Below are 12267 nucleotides of genomic sequence, written 5' to 3' on the forward strand. Positions count from 1 at the left end.
CGTCCGAAGTACGTATCGGGTCTACGTTGGTCAATTTAGATATACTAATAGTCGCGTGTCACCATGAGGTATACGGCCGTTTCCGATTAGCGTTTTATACAAGCGTACGTGTACGCGCGCGTAAGCTGGTATAGACTAAATGTAGGTAAAAGTAACGCGCGCGTATGCCCGTAAAAAGCAAATGCAGGGAAATGTAACGCGCGTATAAGCTCGTATCGCTGTAAGGGCCGTATACGCTAGGCTGAAACCGCTCATAACGAAGCGGCCGAAGTGCACAAAAATATCGAAACATGCACTCTAACGCCTTGACAATAGAGGCATGTTCGGATATTTGTGAGTATCTTGGCCGCTCCGATATATATAATGGCGACTACATATTACCAAAGAGCAAATTTTGTAGCCACAGTAAAGTTACTGCCATCTTTCGACATATGATTAAAACTTTTGGAACGCACGAATAAAAAGTGGCAACATCATACCGAGCATCGGCTAAAGGTTGTGGCGCCATCGCTCGAAACGATACCGCCATGCATTTGGCTTTTGATCTATTAGATTTATTCATTAACAAATTTAACATATATCAGTGAAAGAATAATGATCAAAGTCAAATGGCGTTCTAAAAGTTTTAATCATGTGTCGGAAAATGGCAGTAATTTATCGTGGTTACAAAGTTTTTTTTTTTTACAATCCACCTCTATTTCAAATTCTCTTTGATACCCATACATTAACCCTTTGAATGCTTTATGTCATAAACACAACATCAGTCAAACACCAAAATCCCGGGCGCAAGGGGGCCAATGTAAACCTTAGGTATTCGAAAGTGTGAAGGTTACTTTGACAGCGTCTGCCAGAACACCTATATAGGTGTCCTTGGCGCTGTGGGTACGACAAGTAACGACGATTTTAGGTATTTTTGGCGTTCAGAATGTTAATCTGTACTGCATATCTCGTTTTCGCTCATCCTAACCTATCACCCATCCTACGTCCATAGACGGTAGAGAAAGGACGAAAATCTCTTATGACAGAACTATTGCAAAAGTAACCAGCTTTCAGCTTTAACCTTTTGAACGCCAAGAGCCACTAAAGTGCTCGTGTGCTGTCGTGCCTACCACGCCAACGACCACTAAAGAGGTCATGGCAGACGCTGTCAAAGCAATTTTACTGTTGACAGATAAGGTTTAAATTCGTTTCTCAATAGTTGACATATTGGCGTATATGCCACATTTTGATAAGAGGGAGAAAGCGTTGAAAAGGTTTACCCTTTACCAGGCTAAGGAATATATATTTCCCACATGCGGCTCTTCAAACATGTGTTCTATTTTCGATGAGTAAGACTGACATTCGATTGTCATTTTTGAACTGTCAGCCTGGTAAAGGGTTAAATAATAGTTCCTAATCTCTCCGGTGGCGCTAGGTAGGCTCATGGATATTACATGAATCATATACCTATAATAATATAGAGATGAAATGGGGAGGGGCAGCAAATAACCCGACCAAATTACGACGAGCCTACCTAGCGCCACTGGAGAGATTATTAGGAACTATAATTTAACCTTTTGTACCTAACCCTTACTTGAAAAAAGTTTACTTTGACAGCGTACGTCATGACACCTATAGTTACCTTGGCGCTGTGGACTAGATAACGACGCTTTTATTTTATTTTCTTGGCGTTCAAAGGGTTAAAGCTGAAAGCTGGTCACTTTTGCAATAGTTCTGCCATAAGAGATTGTCGTCCTTTCTCTACCGTCCATACTTTAGATTGACCTATGTTAGCCCAATTTGACATTGCAAATGTCAAGCAGAATTAGCTCTATCCGACACGACAGTGTGTACACCAACCATACAAATGGCGACAGCACACGAAAACTGATTGCATTCACACTGCGACAGAGTTAAGCGCCACCATAGCGTTATATTCCTATAAAAATGTGGTGTTTACCTAGTGGCGCTGGCACACTTTGGAGGGGAAGTACATTATTGTAATATTTATAACACAAACGTTATGATTTTTTTCTAATGTCAAGCAAATGTTAGTCAAATTTATATACGTTAAATAAAGTATCTGAATGATATATGAATGTTTTATTAACTAAAGAGGTTTTAGTGAGGTATTAGTAAGGAATTATAGGAAGCCCGGCAATCCATCGTAGCTATTAAATTTGTAAAGTCCAGCGGTGGCAGCATGGTTGCATTTTTATCATTTGTCACTATGCCTGTCACTTTCGCACTTACATACCTATTAGAACGTGACAAGCATGGTGACAGGCGATAAAAATGCGACCGTGCTTAGCCCGCTGCTATCACTTTACTATGAGCAATCACCGTACAACGTCATGCTTTACGAGCACATTTTTATATGGTGAAATCTTTATATAAATTTGATCGTTCAACCTTGACGCTGGCAAAATTGTCCCATTTTACAAATGCCACCAAAATACTGGATTGAATTGCTATATGCGTGACAGGGAGCGAGGGACAGAATATAAGCATTACGACGAAATTAAAAACAAGTTTTTACTTTGCCGTCAACATACTCGAAAACGACCTACGTAATTTAGTCGTATTTAACAATGTAACCTCCTTGCTGAGTCCTTTAGATACTTTTTTCGAGCGTGTAAAGTTATCATGTGGAGCCAACATTATTGACAGATATACCTATGGTTAGTTCGGCTACTCGCCACCTTACAGTTTGAGTTCTTCTATCGCATACGAGATGTCACTAGCTAAAGTGGACACAAAGCTTAAACATTTCATTTGGAATTTTTATAAACCTTTCCTCGGTTTGTAAATTACTTATTATTCAGAAAACTTGCAGTCTCACTGATATTTCTGTACAGTATTAAGGAACTATAGACTGGAATCGTTTTTGTGTCTAGTATTACACGTTTTTCTTGCACTTAAAACATTTCAGTAATTTCAGAAACTACTTACTTGCTCATTTTGTGGTACGTGGTACTTAACGCTAGGCCATCAGTGCTCTCTTTGAAATTCCTTCGTTTTGAATATATCAATGAGCATGCTATGGCCGTTTCATTTAAACAATTATACACTGCATTCATTCTCCTGGTAATATTATAAGAGTTATAAGACCCGTTTGGCCTAATCTCATAATTTTTAATCAAATTTTATACATTGCAATAGGATTTAACGGATTATTTTATTCGGAACTCAGTAGTAGAACAAAACAAATTAGTTTTCTACTGCGAAGTCAGAGTCCTTTCCTGTCTTGAATATATTTATTTCAGGTAAACTTACTATATTTAGGAACTAACATAATACTTGACCCTGTTAGAAAAACTAAATCGAAGAAAAAATATACTTGGTGCATCGGCAATAAAATTCATCGTGAACATTAAATTTAAGTCGGCTTAATTCTTCTGCATTCGGTCATAAATACATCAAATAAACTTTAAAAAAACTTAGTTCACCTGCAGTTGGTCACAAGTACATTAAGTAAACTAATAGTTTACCTAATGCACCTTGGGTGAACAAAGTAAACGAAAAATATGTCACAAATTTGACAATGACGTAAAGGTGAATAAAGTGTATTTTTAGTTTACTTAATTGACCCAGGTGATTTGAGCTGGGTGAACAGAGTCAACTACAGGAAAAATTCGTGGCGCCTCGATTTTTTGCAAAATTTTAATCTACAAATGTATGACCAAAATTGTACAGCTTCAACACAAAAGATATAGTATATCCATAGGTATGAAAAATAAGTTGCCCTTCAGAGTTCAATAATGCATACTAAGTATTCATTCAAAACATACCCTTTCGTATATTTTCAAGAATTCCAAGACAATATTTCTCTCGAGAATCACTTGAATAAAACGTCCAGTACTCGATATAGATCATCCGCCCCCAGTTTCTCTCATCGGATCCCCAGAGCCCCTATAATTTAAGGAAAAGCCGAACACCCAAAGCGACAAAACTGTTCGTGGTAAAGGATAAGCTTGACGGCTTACGAAAATTATAAAACACGCGTAAATAATAAAAATATATTTTTATGTCGCTTACGGCGTTATTGCAAGGATCGAAAAGAATATTGCCTCGCCTGCTTCTGACTGATAAGCGGCTTTATTACATTTCATTTTTATGTTTATTGAATTTCTGGTTTTCTGCCGGTGCAGTTGGTACACTAGAAGAGAATTGTGTTTATGTCATAAGCATTAGATAGGTTTTTTCTCCTTAGGGTAGATTTTCCTAAAAGGTGGTATATTTTATGTGTTTTTCCTACTCCTCTACTGTTATCTGTCATTTATGCATTCATTAACACGAATATAAGAACATACATAAAAGATTTCAAGAAAAGTCTATATTGTCTATTCCTCTTAAAAGCTCTTGTGCTTTTATAAGCTATAATGTTACTGCGATTAATGGCTACCAACCTAACAAAACCAAAATGAATACAGTTTTAAACTAAGTGCATTGATGCCAACTTACAAAATATTCATTTGGTTGCATAGTAAAAATAATTACTTCATAAGTCAGAAACACGCATGTGACACCCGTAATATAGCAACACCCATAGACTACGAAGACCGCTTAGCGTTGCTTGTTAGTCTCCGTAGGCTACGGTGGCCAAAATTGAGAAAAAACTGTCCAAAAAATTAATTTAGCAAGTAGCATGTACCAGGGCCTCATGAGTTACGAGGAGGTGTCGCCGACCGGCCGGCCGCGGCCCGGGGCGGGCCGGGCGCGTAACAAGGTATGCTCGCGCGTCTTGGCTATATACTTTTGCTGTAATTTGTTTACCTAAATTAAGATTTATTTTTGTTGACTCGTAGGAAAAATATTGTATGCAACGTTGTATAAGTAGGTCAAAAAATTCTCGTGGCGTATTCCTTTACAATGTTCGCCTACGCCTTCGCCTACGCCTTCGCCTACGCCTTCGGCTCCGGCTCACATTGTAACTCACGCCACTCGCCTTTTTTGACCCTTCTTATACAACTGTTGCATAAAATACTATTACATAGTAATTTTTTTAGGGAGGACAGGTTTATAAAACGCTTAGATAATTCTAAAAGTGTTTTTAAACATTAATTGCCACAGAAAGGCTCGCTTGTAAATAAAAGCACATAGCAAATTTTTAAACTAGTATTGGTATAGTCCTCACGATTCACCACATTTTCGAAAGGCCGTCCTAAATATTAGGGACAGTTGGAACACAATTTTGCTTGTGCCGTGTGTGGGAAAGACATAAATTTCACATACTTATTTATGAAATCAAAGTCCTTACTTCGTAGTTATTTTTTTGGTATTAAATGATGATAAAAAGTAGTAATGCGTATCTTTCTAAAGGCTGCATTGTATAAGGAGAGATTCAAAATTCCCAATAAGCATGCGAGTAGTCTATGCTAAAGGACATGTTCCTTTCAATTATTTCCATCAGACTGACTACGATTATTAAAGAGAAAAAGGCCTCTTTTTGCAGTGTGAATATGAATATCAACCTTAAAATACGTGGTACAAGCGATAAGCGTCTCACCAATATTTTGTACATAATTAATATAAATTGTTGCCGTCTTTTTTTTTGTCGGGAGCTTTATGTGTGTCTGCATTTGCACTTTGCTAAGTGTGCTTTCCTCCAGATATCAGTATATATTCTCACTTACTTGTTCAATAAAATTGTAGAAACATTAACAAAAAAAAAATATTTTGTGTACTTATAAACAACGAAGAATGTTTTGTAGCTTGGGTCACATCATAGATATTGAACAAATTCGTGCTAAATTTACTGGAAATCTACTTCAAAGGAAATGTGTTTGGTGACTGAGCGCATAGGGGAAACTCCGTATTTAGAAAAACTAAATCACCAACTGGAATATATTTATTTAAGGGAACCGTTGCGTCAAGCTATGTTTATAATATAATACAATATGGATCTAATTTAATAGGATCTCTACTATTATAGAGGATATAATATAAAAGGATGTAATTAAGTTCAAAAACTATTGGTAATAATGGTAATCAACGACTTTTTGACTATTGAATTTTTTTAAGCAATTTTTATTTTAGCAATAATTATTACTTACTCTAACTTAAATTTCCAATAAGTAGATGTTGTTAATGTTAACTTAGTTTAATGACAAATGTGTAAGTGTGTGTGTTTGTGTGAGTATGAGTCAAGTGGAAGTAAATAATTATAACAATGAGAATCTGCAACAAATATAAAAAAAAAACCTTTGAAATAAAAAAAATAAAAGACGCATACTAACGTATCTTATGAATTATGATACTAATGCAGTTGTCGTAAGAATTGCTAATGTTACTAATGACAAAAAATACAACGTGAAATTGCGCCCCAAAAATGTGCATCAAACCCTTAATCAGGCTACAATGTTTTTAATTTTGTAATCCGACACTTACGCAAATACTTTAAAATACATCAAAAAAACGTTGCCAAGTTTGCAAAGTGTCGTCAGGTCTAATGAGATTGATCAAAATTCTCGAATTTCCTTAAAGTATTCATGTTCAGTCTCGGCGGGGCAAACTTTTTACGCAGATTTCTTATTTATTATCCTCAATATTTGCAAAAAAAAGTTTGATAAAAGTCCTCTGGTGTGCTTGTTTGTTATTTTATTACTCAACAGGGCATCTGGAAAATCATTTTTTTGCCATGGCCATCTCCATACTTGAATAAATAAACAACCCAGCAAAAACATTTTTGTTGTAAAATGTTGCCAAGACAAGACGAGACCATATGGTTCACACTGTTCAAAAGTTGTAGCAGGAGCTCGCGTGGAGTTAGATGCTTGGCTCTACATGAGATCTGATAACTTTTTGACAGTGCGCGCCATATTAGGAGATATGATATGTCAGTGTCACAAGTGACGTTTTTGTTTAAAGAAACGTCACTTTTGATACTGGCATATCTTAATCCATGTCATATCTTTAGTAAATATTTATACGGGCCGATAGAACAGACGTATACAACAGTTATTTGTTTTAAACAAGGGGCAAAGTTGTTATTTAAGGCCCAGTAAGTTTGTGTTTATCTCTCACTCGCACTGAGCGTAAGCGTGAGCGAGATAGAAGTGCGCGTCTGGGAGCGCATATATCATGTTTTTTAATTTTATTTTTTTTGTGAGTTGAAATAAATAAAAAAGTAATCAATACGTTCCCTCAAATATGATATTGCCGATTTTGAGAAGCATATTTCATATTTTTAGCTTTTGTACATAATTTGTTACGAAAAGTTTAAGTGCATTTTAGACCTATGTTCGTGATTTTTTTATCGAGCAAAATTCAAAAACTCAAGAGTAGAATCAATACTGCCCCTAGAAAACGGCATCAAGATTGCTAATTATATTTAAGGCAGCCGTATTTTGATCCAAAAAAGCGCTACGACTATTTAAAACTCGGTTTTCTAAACCTACTGCACCTTAACCGCTCGTGCTAATATTTATATCCTAGCACGAGAAAGATTCCAAAATTAAACGAACGTAGCGAGTGGTGTGAAAAGTGGAATCTTGAGCGTTCCCCCTTCGGCCGCGTACGCAACCAGACTTTCGTAACCAGTTGCGATCGAATACTTTTTCGGTCTTGTACGTAACTGGTTGCGATCAAAAACTATTTTGTTCTTTTTCGTAACCAGTTACGAACGAACACTTTTCATTGTTGTACGAAACTATCAAGTTTATAGTTTATCAACGGTCGAAAGGTTTCGTACAACAATGAAAAGTGTTCGTTCGTAACTGGTTACGAAAAAGAACAAAATAGTTTTTCAGTCAGCTAAGATTATATTTTATACACCTTGTTATACAGTATAAGTACTGTACACGTTATATATCCAGTCAAAAATCAGAACACAAAATTTGTACCATCTGATAATATTCAAATACTTTGTTGGCAAATACAATATTATAACCTTGTTCCTTAAAAGACACTGGCTTAAGAGACATGAAGCACTGACATTCCTTGACAGTAACTACTATGACTTAATTTGCTTGACATTTACAGTTGTTACTCGTCAATATAAACAAAGTATTAATTAGCCATGAGTCTGGTACGAGCATACGAGAACATAAATAGTTGCATATTTATTGGATGTCCAAATACTGATTTATTATTGATACCCGACATGGTAAGGGTACGGATGTTGTGTGACTTAAACTTTTTTATACCAGGTAACACTCATGTATGTGCCGACCATTTATCAGCTGATAACTGGGAGGACTTGATGGAGGCACCTCTTTGCGATGAGTTTAGTCCAGCTCATACGCAAGAAATTGTGAATGTTATGCGACAAGCATTAATTGTAATTCATTCGACAGTATCTAATGTACTAGGTGCACCCTGTTATAATTAAATTACATATATATTTATTAAGCGTTTCTTTTGCTGTAGTTAATTTATGATCAACAATGGAACAATACAACGATATCGACAGCATCAAAATAGAAGGTTGCTAAAGAAAAACTATTTAAAGTTCAAAAAAATATTTATTTAAAAATAAAAAAGTTTGTAGTAATTTTGTTTGAAATAAACTAAACAGCTTTTCATCACACAGTAAAAATCAAAATCGCTTATATTTTCTTCTAATATGTAGGTACGGTCAGCACCAAAAATATGTACATTTACAATTTTGACTGTCAAATATGACAGACATAAGTTATGAAATGTATAAGTACATATTTTGATGCTGACTGTACATTGTTCCTTATTAAAACGTAAAAGCATACGGACATATAATTTCTAAACAGTGGCCCACACACATACATCCGGCCTTCAAATCTTTAACAGCGTTAGCAATTTCTTCATCAATTTCTAAATAAGTTTTTGCCTTTTTGTTGTTGCATTTGAATGTCCGTGTAGATTTGCTCTCTTTTAATAATACGTCCAATAAGTGAGCCATCGTCGGATATTTCTTGCCAATAAACCTGTTGATGCGGCTATGCCACCCTTCTATATTGTTGGTGGTTCTTATTTCCTCCTGTTCACAACAGCAAATTTTAGAAAAGGCTGTTTTTGTGAACCACTGTTTTTTAAAATAATTATTAAATTTCTTAATATCTTCGCCCTTAGGGCTCTTACGCATTACATACTGCATACCGGTTTGTATGAAGTGCTTTGGCAGCCGTGCCAGTCCAGCACATCTAGACACATGTCTTTTTTTAACTCGTGATGAGATATTCAACTTTTTGGCTTTTCGGAATAAGCATCTATTGAAATGGAAAAAGCATCCCTTGATCTCTATCTTTGGATAAACTTTTCTCAATGCATGCATAGCTGCTATCTCAAAATCCACTGTAACCTTTGTCGGCTTCCAGTCAGGAAAGCTTGATTTAATCAGATACAACATAGTTTCATATGTTTCTACCTTTTTGTCAGGAAGGAAACAAAAAATTAAAGGTTTTATAGAACGGGTTTCTTCGTCTAGACCATGTATTTAAGCAACTGTACACCGTTGCTTAAACCCCACCGGGCACGACTTAAATGTTCCATCAGCTAAAATATGCTTAAAACCTCCTTCTTCGATCGATGTTCTAACTTTTGCCCCACAAAATAAAATAATTCTTTTATTCTCTTCCACATTATCATAATCTCTTAATAGAAAGTTTAGGAATTTTTTCGGTATTATCACTTCACTTCCTGCAGAAAATCTAATTTTTTTGACACCCAGGACTTTGTTTCTTGCATTATTCAGTCCTGTTTTAACTCCCTCGTATGTTGGCATATTTTCTATCAAATCCAACCCTTCATTTTCAAGATTAAAAACCATAGCCTCGTACTGTTTCTGAATCGAATCAAAATTTGTGCTTGACCTTTCCTTAAGATTATCCAATTCCTTCCAAATTCTGTTTTGAACAAAATTAGGCTTACATTCACTATGATGTTCTCTCTCTTTTACTATTTCATTTCTATCGTTTAATGTTACACTTCCCTTGCATCCATTTTCATTGTTGTAGTAGCACAACCAGAACGAACCTTTACGATAAAATTTCTTGTGATGATATCTTCGTCCTGCTAACAACATCGAACGCCCTCCTCTTCTTGTCGTAATAAAATCAATTGCAGCGTTTATATCATTCATTTTTATTACGTACATACATTATTTGCACATATGCGAATAATAACTAATGACAGCTAACAATATAATGACATTGTCTAGAGTAATCAGATTAGAACTCACCTGAAGTACTGTTTAAGTGGCCAGTGATTTGTTATATTACCTACTGTAAAGGTTTCATATAAAATCTAAATATGTTATATTGAGTTTTGAAAAAACCTATAGCTAGACTAGCTAGATGGCCTAGACATTGGTTTCGTATAAGAACGAGAAGTGTTCGATCGTAACTGGTTACGGGTAAGACGGAATTAGTTTTTGATCGCAACCGGTTTCGTACAAGACCGAAAAAGTATTCGATCGCATCTGGTTACGAACCTCTGGTTGCGTACGCGGCCGAAGGGAGCGTTCCTAGGGTTTCAATGCACGAAGCTTAATTGCTTCCGAGTGAAACACAATAATTTTCACTAGACCAACGCGAGGAAAATACTAACTTTGAAACATTACGAATCAAATCCAAATGACCGGTATTTAATGTGTATCATTTAAAATCAACACATGTGGAAATAAGTCAAGATTTCTAACCATTCTTATCTATAAAATACACCTTTCTCATTATTTTTTAATATTTGATACACTCTAGGACGCGTGCCTGGTCAGATTTGACATATCTGCGCGTCATCGTGGATGACACGAACTATAACTGCCTAATTTATGATATTATTATTGTTAAGCTGGCTTAACGATTACGAATTAGAAACTGGTATCTCCAATTATATTTCTTACGAATAAAGTGTAAACGTAAAGCGTAGTAGTACCTAAATTTAATTTAAAATTTGAATTTCCAAAAGCTGTCAGCAGTCGACGCTCGAGCAACAAAATAACATGGAGCTACAGATTCATTCTTCATGCTTCATTTAGATTAGTAAACAATGAACTTATTTGGATTTCGATAGATTGCAAATTAACGCTCGCAGTGAGTTTTATTTAATTTTAATATGATTTTTTTTGTACATGCATTATAATATACGTAGGAATGATAAAATGCAATATTATCGGCACATTAATAAAAAGTTTTATATTGTTAATATAATACAAGCAGAAAATATCTTTGCTCAGTTTTACTTTGGTTTAATGGTTGGAAATTAATAATTTTCAAAAACAAATATTATTTCAGAACAATTTGTATATAGTTCGTAGTTTTTCAAATCTAACCTTTAATAACTTGATATTACGAGTCAAGGCAAGCATCTTCGAGAATGACACGATCTATATTATTGTACCTGCTTGTGTTATGTGTACCTAAACTTGGTTGGACACGCTACCGCGTGTCTAGATTAAAATAAATAACCATAGTAAAATATAAAGCAATGTTCTTGGTATTATATGTATAACTATTTTATCTTAAAAAGTGTCGTAGGTAGTATATATTAACTATTTCGTATATATAACTACTTTGTAATGATTTGGGACGTAGAATTATTTTAAATTCTTCTTGACAAGTCTCTTTGCTATGTTGAGCATGAATAAAAAAACTATTAAAGTAGTCTGGCATGGCAGCATCCGCCATAGCGGATGGTATAAAACGCAGATTCCTCTCATAAAACTACAATAACTGTGTTTTATTGCGACTCTCATATAAAAGTTTCGAAGTTACGTACATCCAGACAGAGCAGTCGTCAAGTAGACAGTTGGTTAGAAAGTTATTTTGTATACATTACAAACTGATATTTTAAATGTTTCGTATGTTTAAAAATGTCGAAGAATAAAAATAAATACCTACATAGGTAGATTAGGTAAGGTAATGGCCCTAGGAACTGCCAACTTTTTACAAATCAAAAGAAATAAGTTAATCGAAATAAAAGTCACAAATCGGTTTATCGTCATGCTTCAAAAGGCCAATTTTCCGCGTCCAGATGGTAAAAGTACCAATATTTTCTTTTCGTTATTCTGCCTTCTAAACAAACTGGGGCACGACTTCTGTTTTTCTGTTTTTCCAACTTTTATATAATAACAATTAATAATAGACAGAAAAAAAAATTAAACTTCATTACCCTGGCACGTCAAGTCCCCGAAAAATCCATATATAGTATTTTTTTGAGTCAAATAGTTAGTTAAAAAAATAAGTAAATGTTTTGTTTTGTTATTTGTCCAATACAGATGTGACCAGAGCTTGACTATCATTCACCTTGTGCATCACTTAACAACGCGTAGACCCTTCCCTATATTATATAAGTACTAACAAATTAGCTACCGCT

The 12267-nt window shown here is 35.1% G+C and overlaps 1 protein-coding gene across 1 annotated transcript in view; it reads right to left on the minus strand.

The window, feature by feature from the left end:
* The window catches only part of LOC133516366 (C3 and PZP-like alpha-2-macroglobulin domain-containing protein 8), a 286831-nt gene that overhangs the window by 104553 nt on the left and 170011 nt on the right, over positions 1–12267 (minus strand). The window lies entirely within an intron of this gene.

This window comes from Cydia pomonella, chromosome 3 (assembly GCF_033807575.1).
Source record: "Cydia pomonella isolate Wapato2018A chromosome 3, ilCydPomo1, whole genome shotgun sequence".
Taxonomy (NCBI): domain Eukaryota; kingdom Metazoa; phylum Arthropoda; class Insecta; order Lepidoptera; family Tortricidae; genus Cydia; species Cydia pomonella.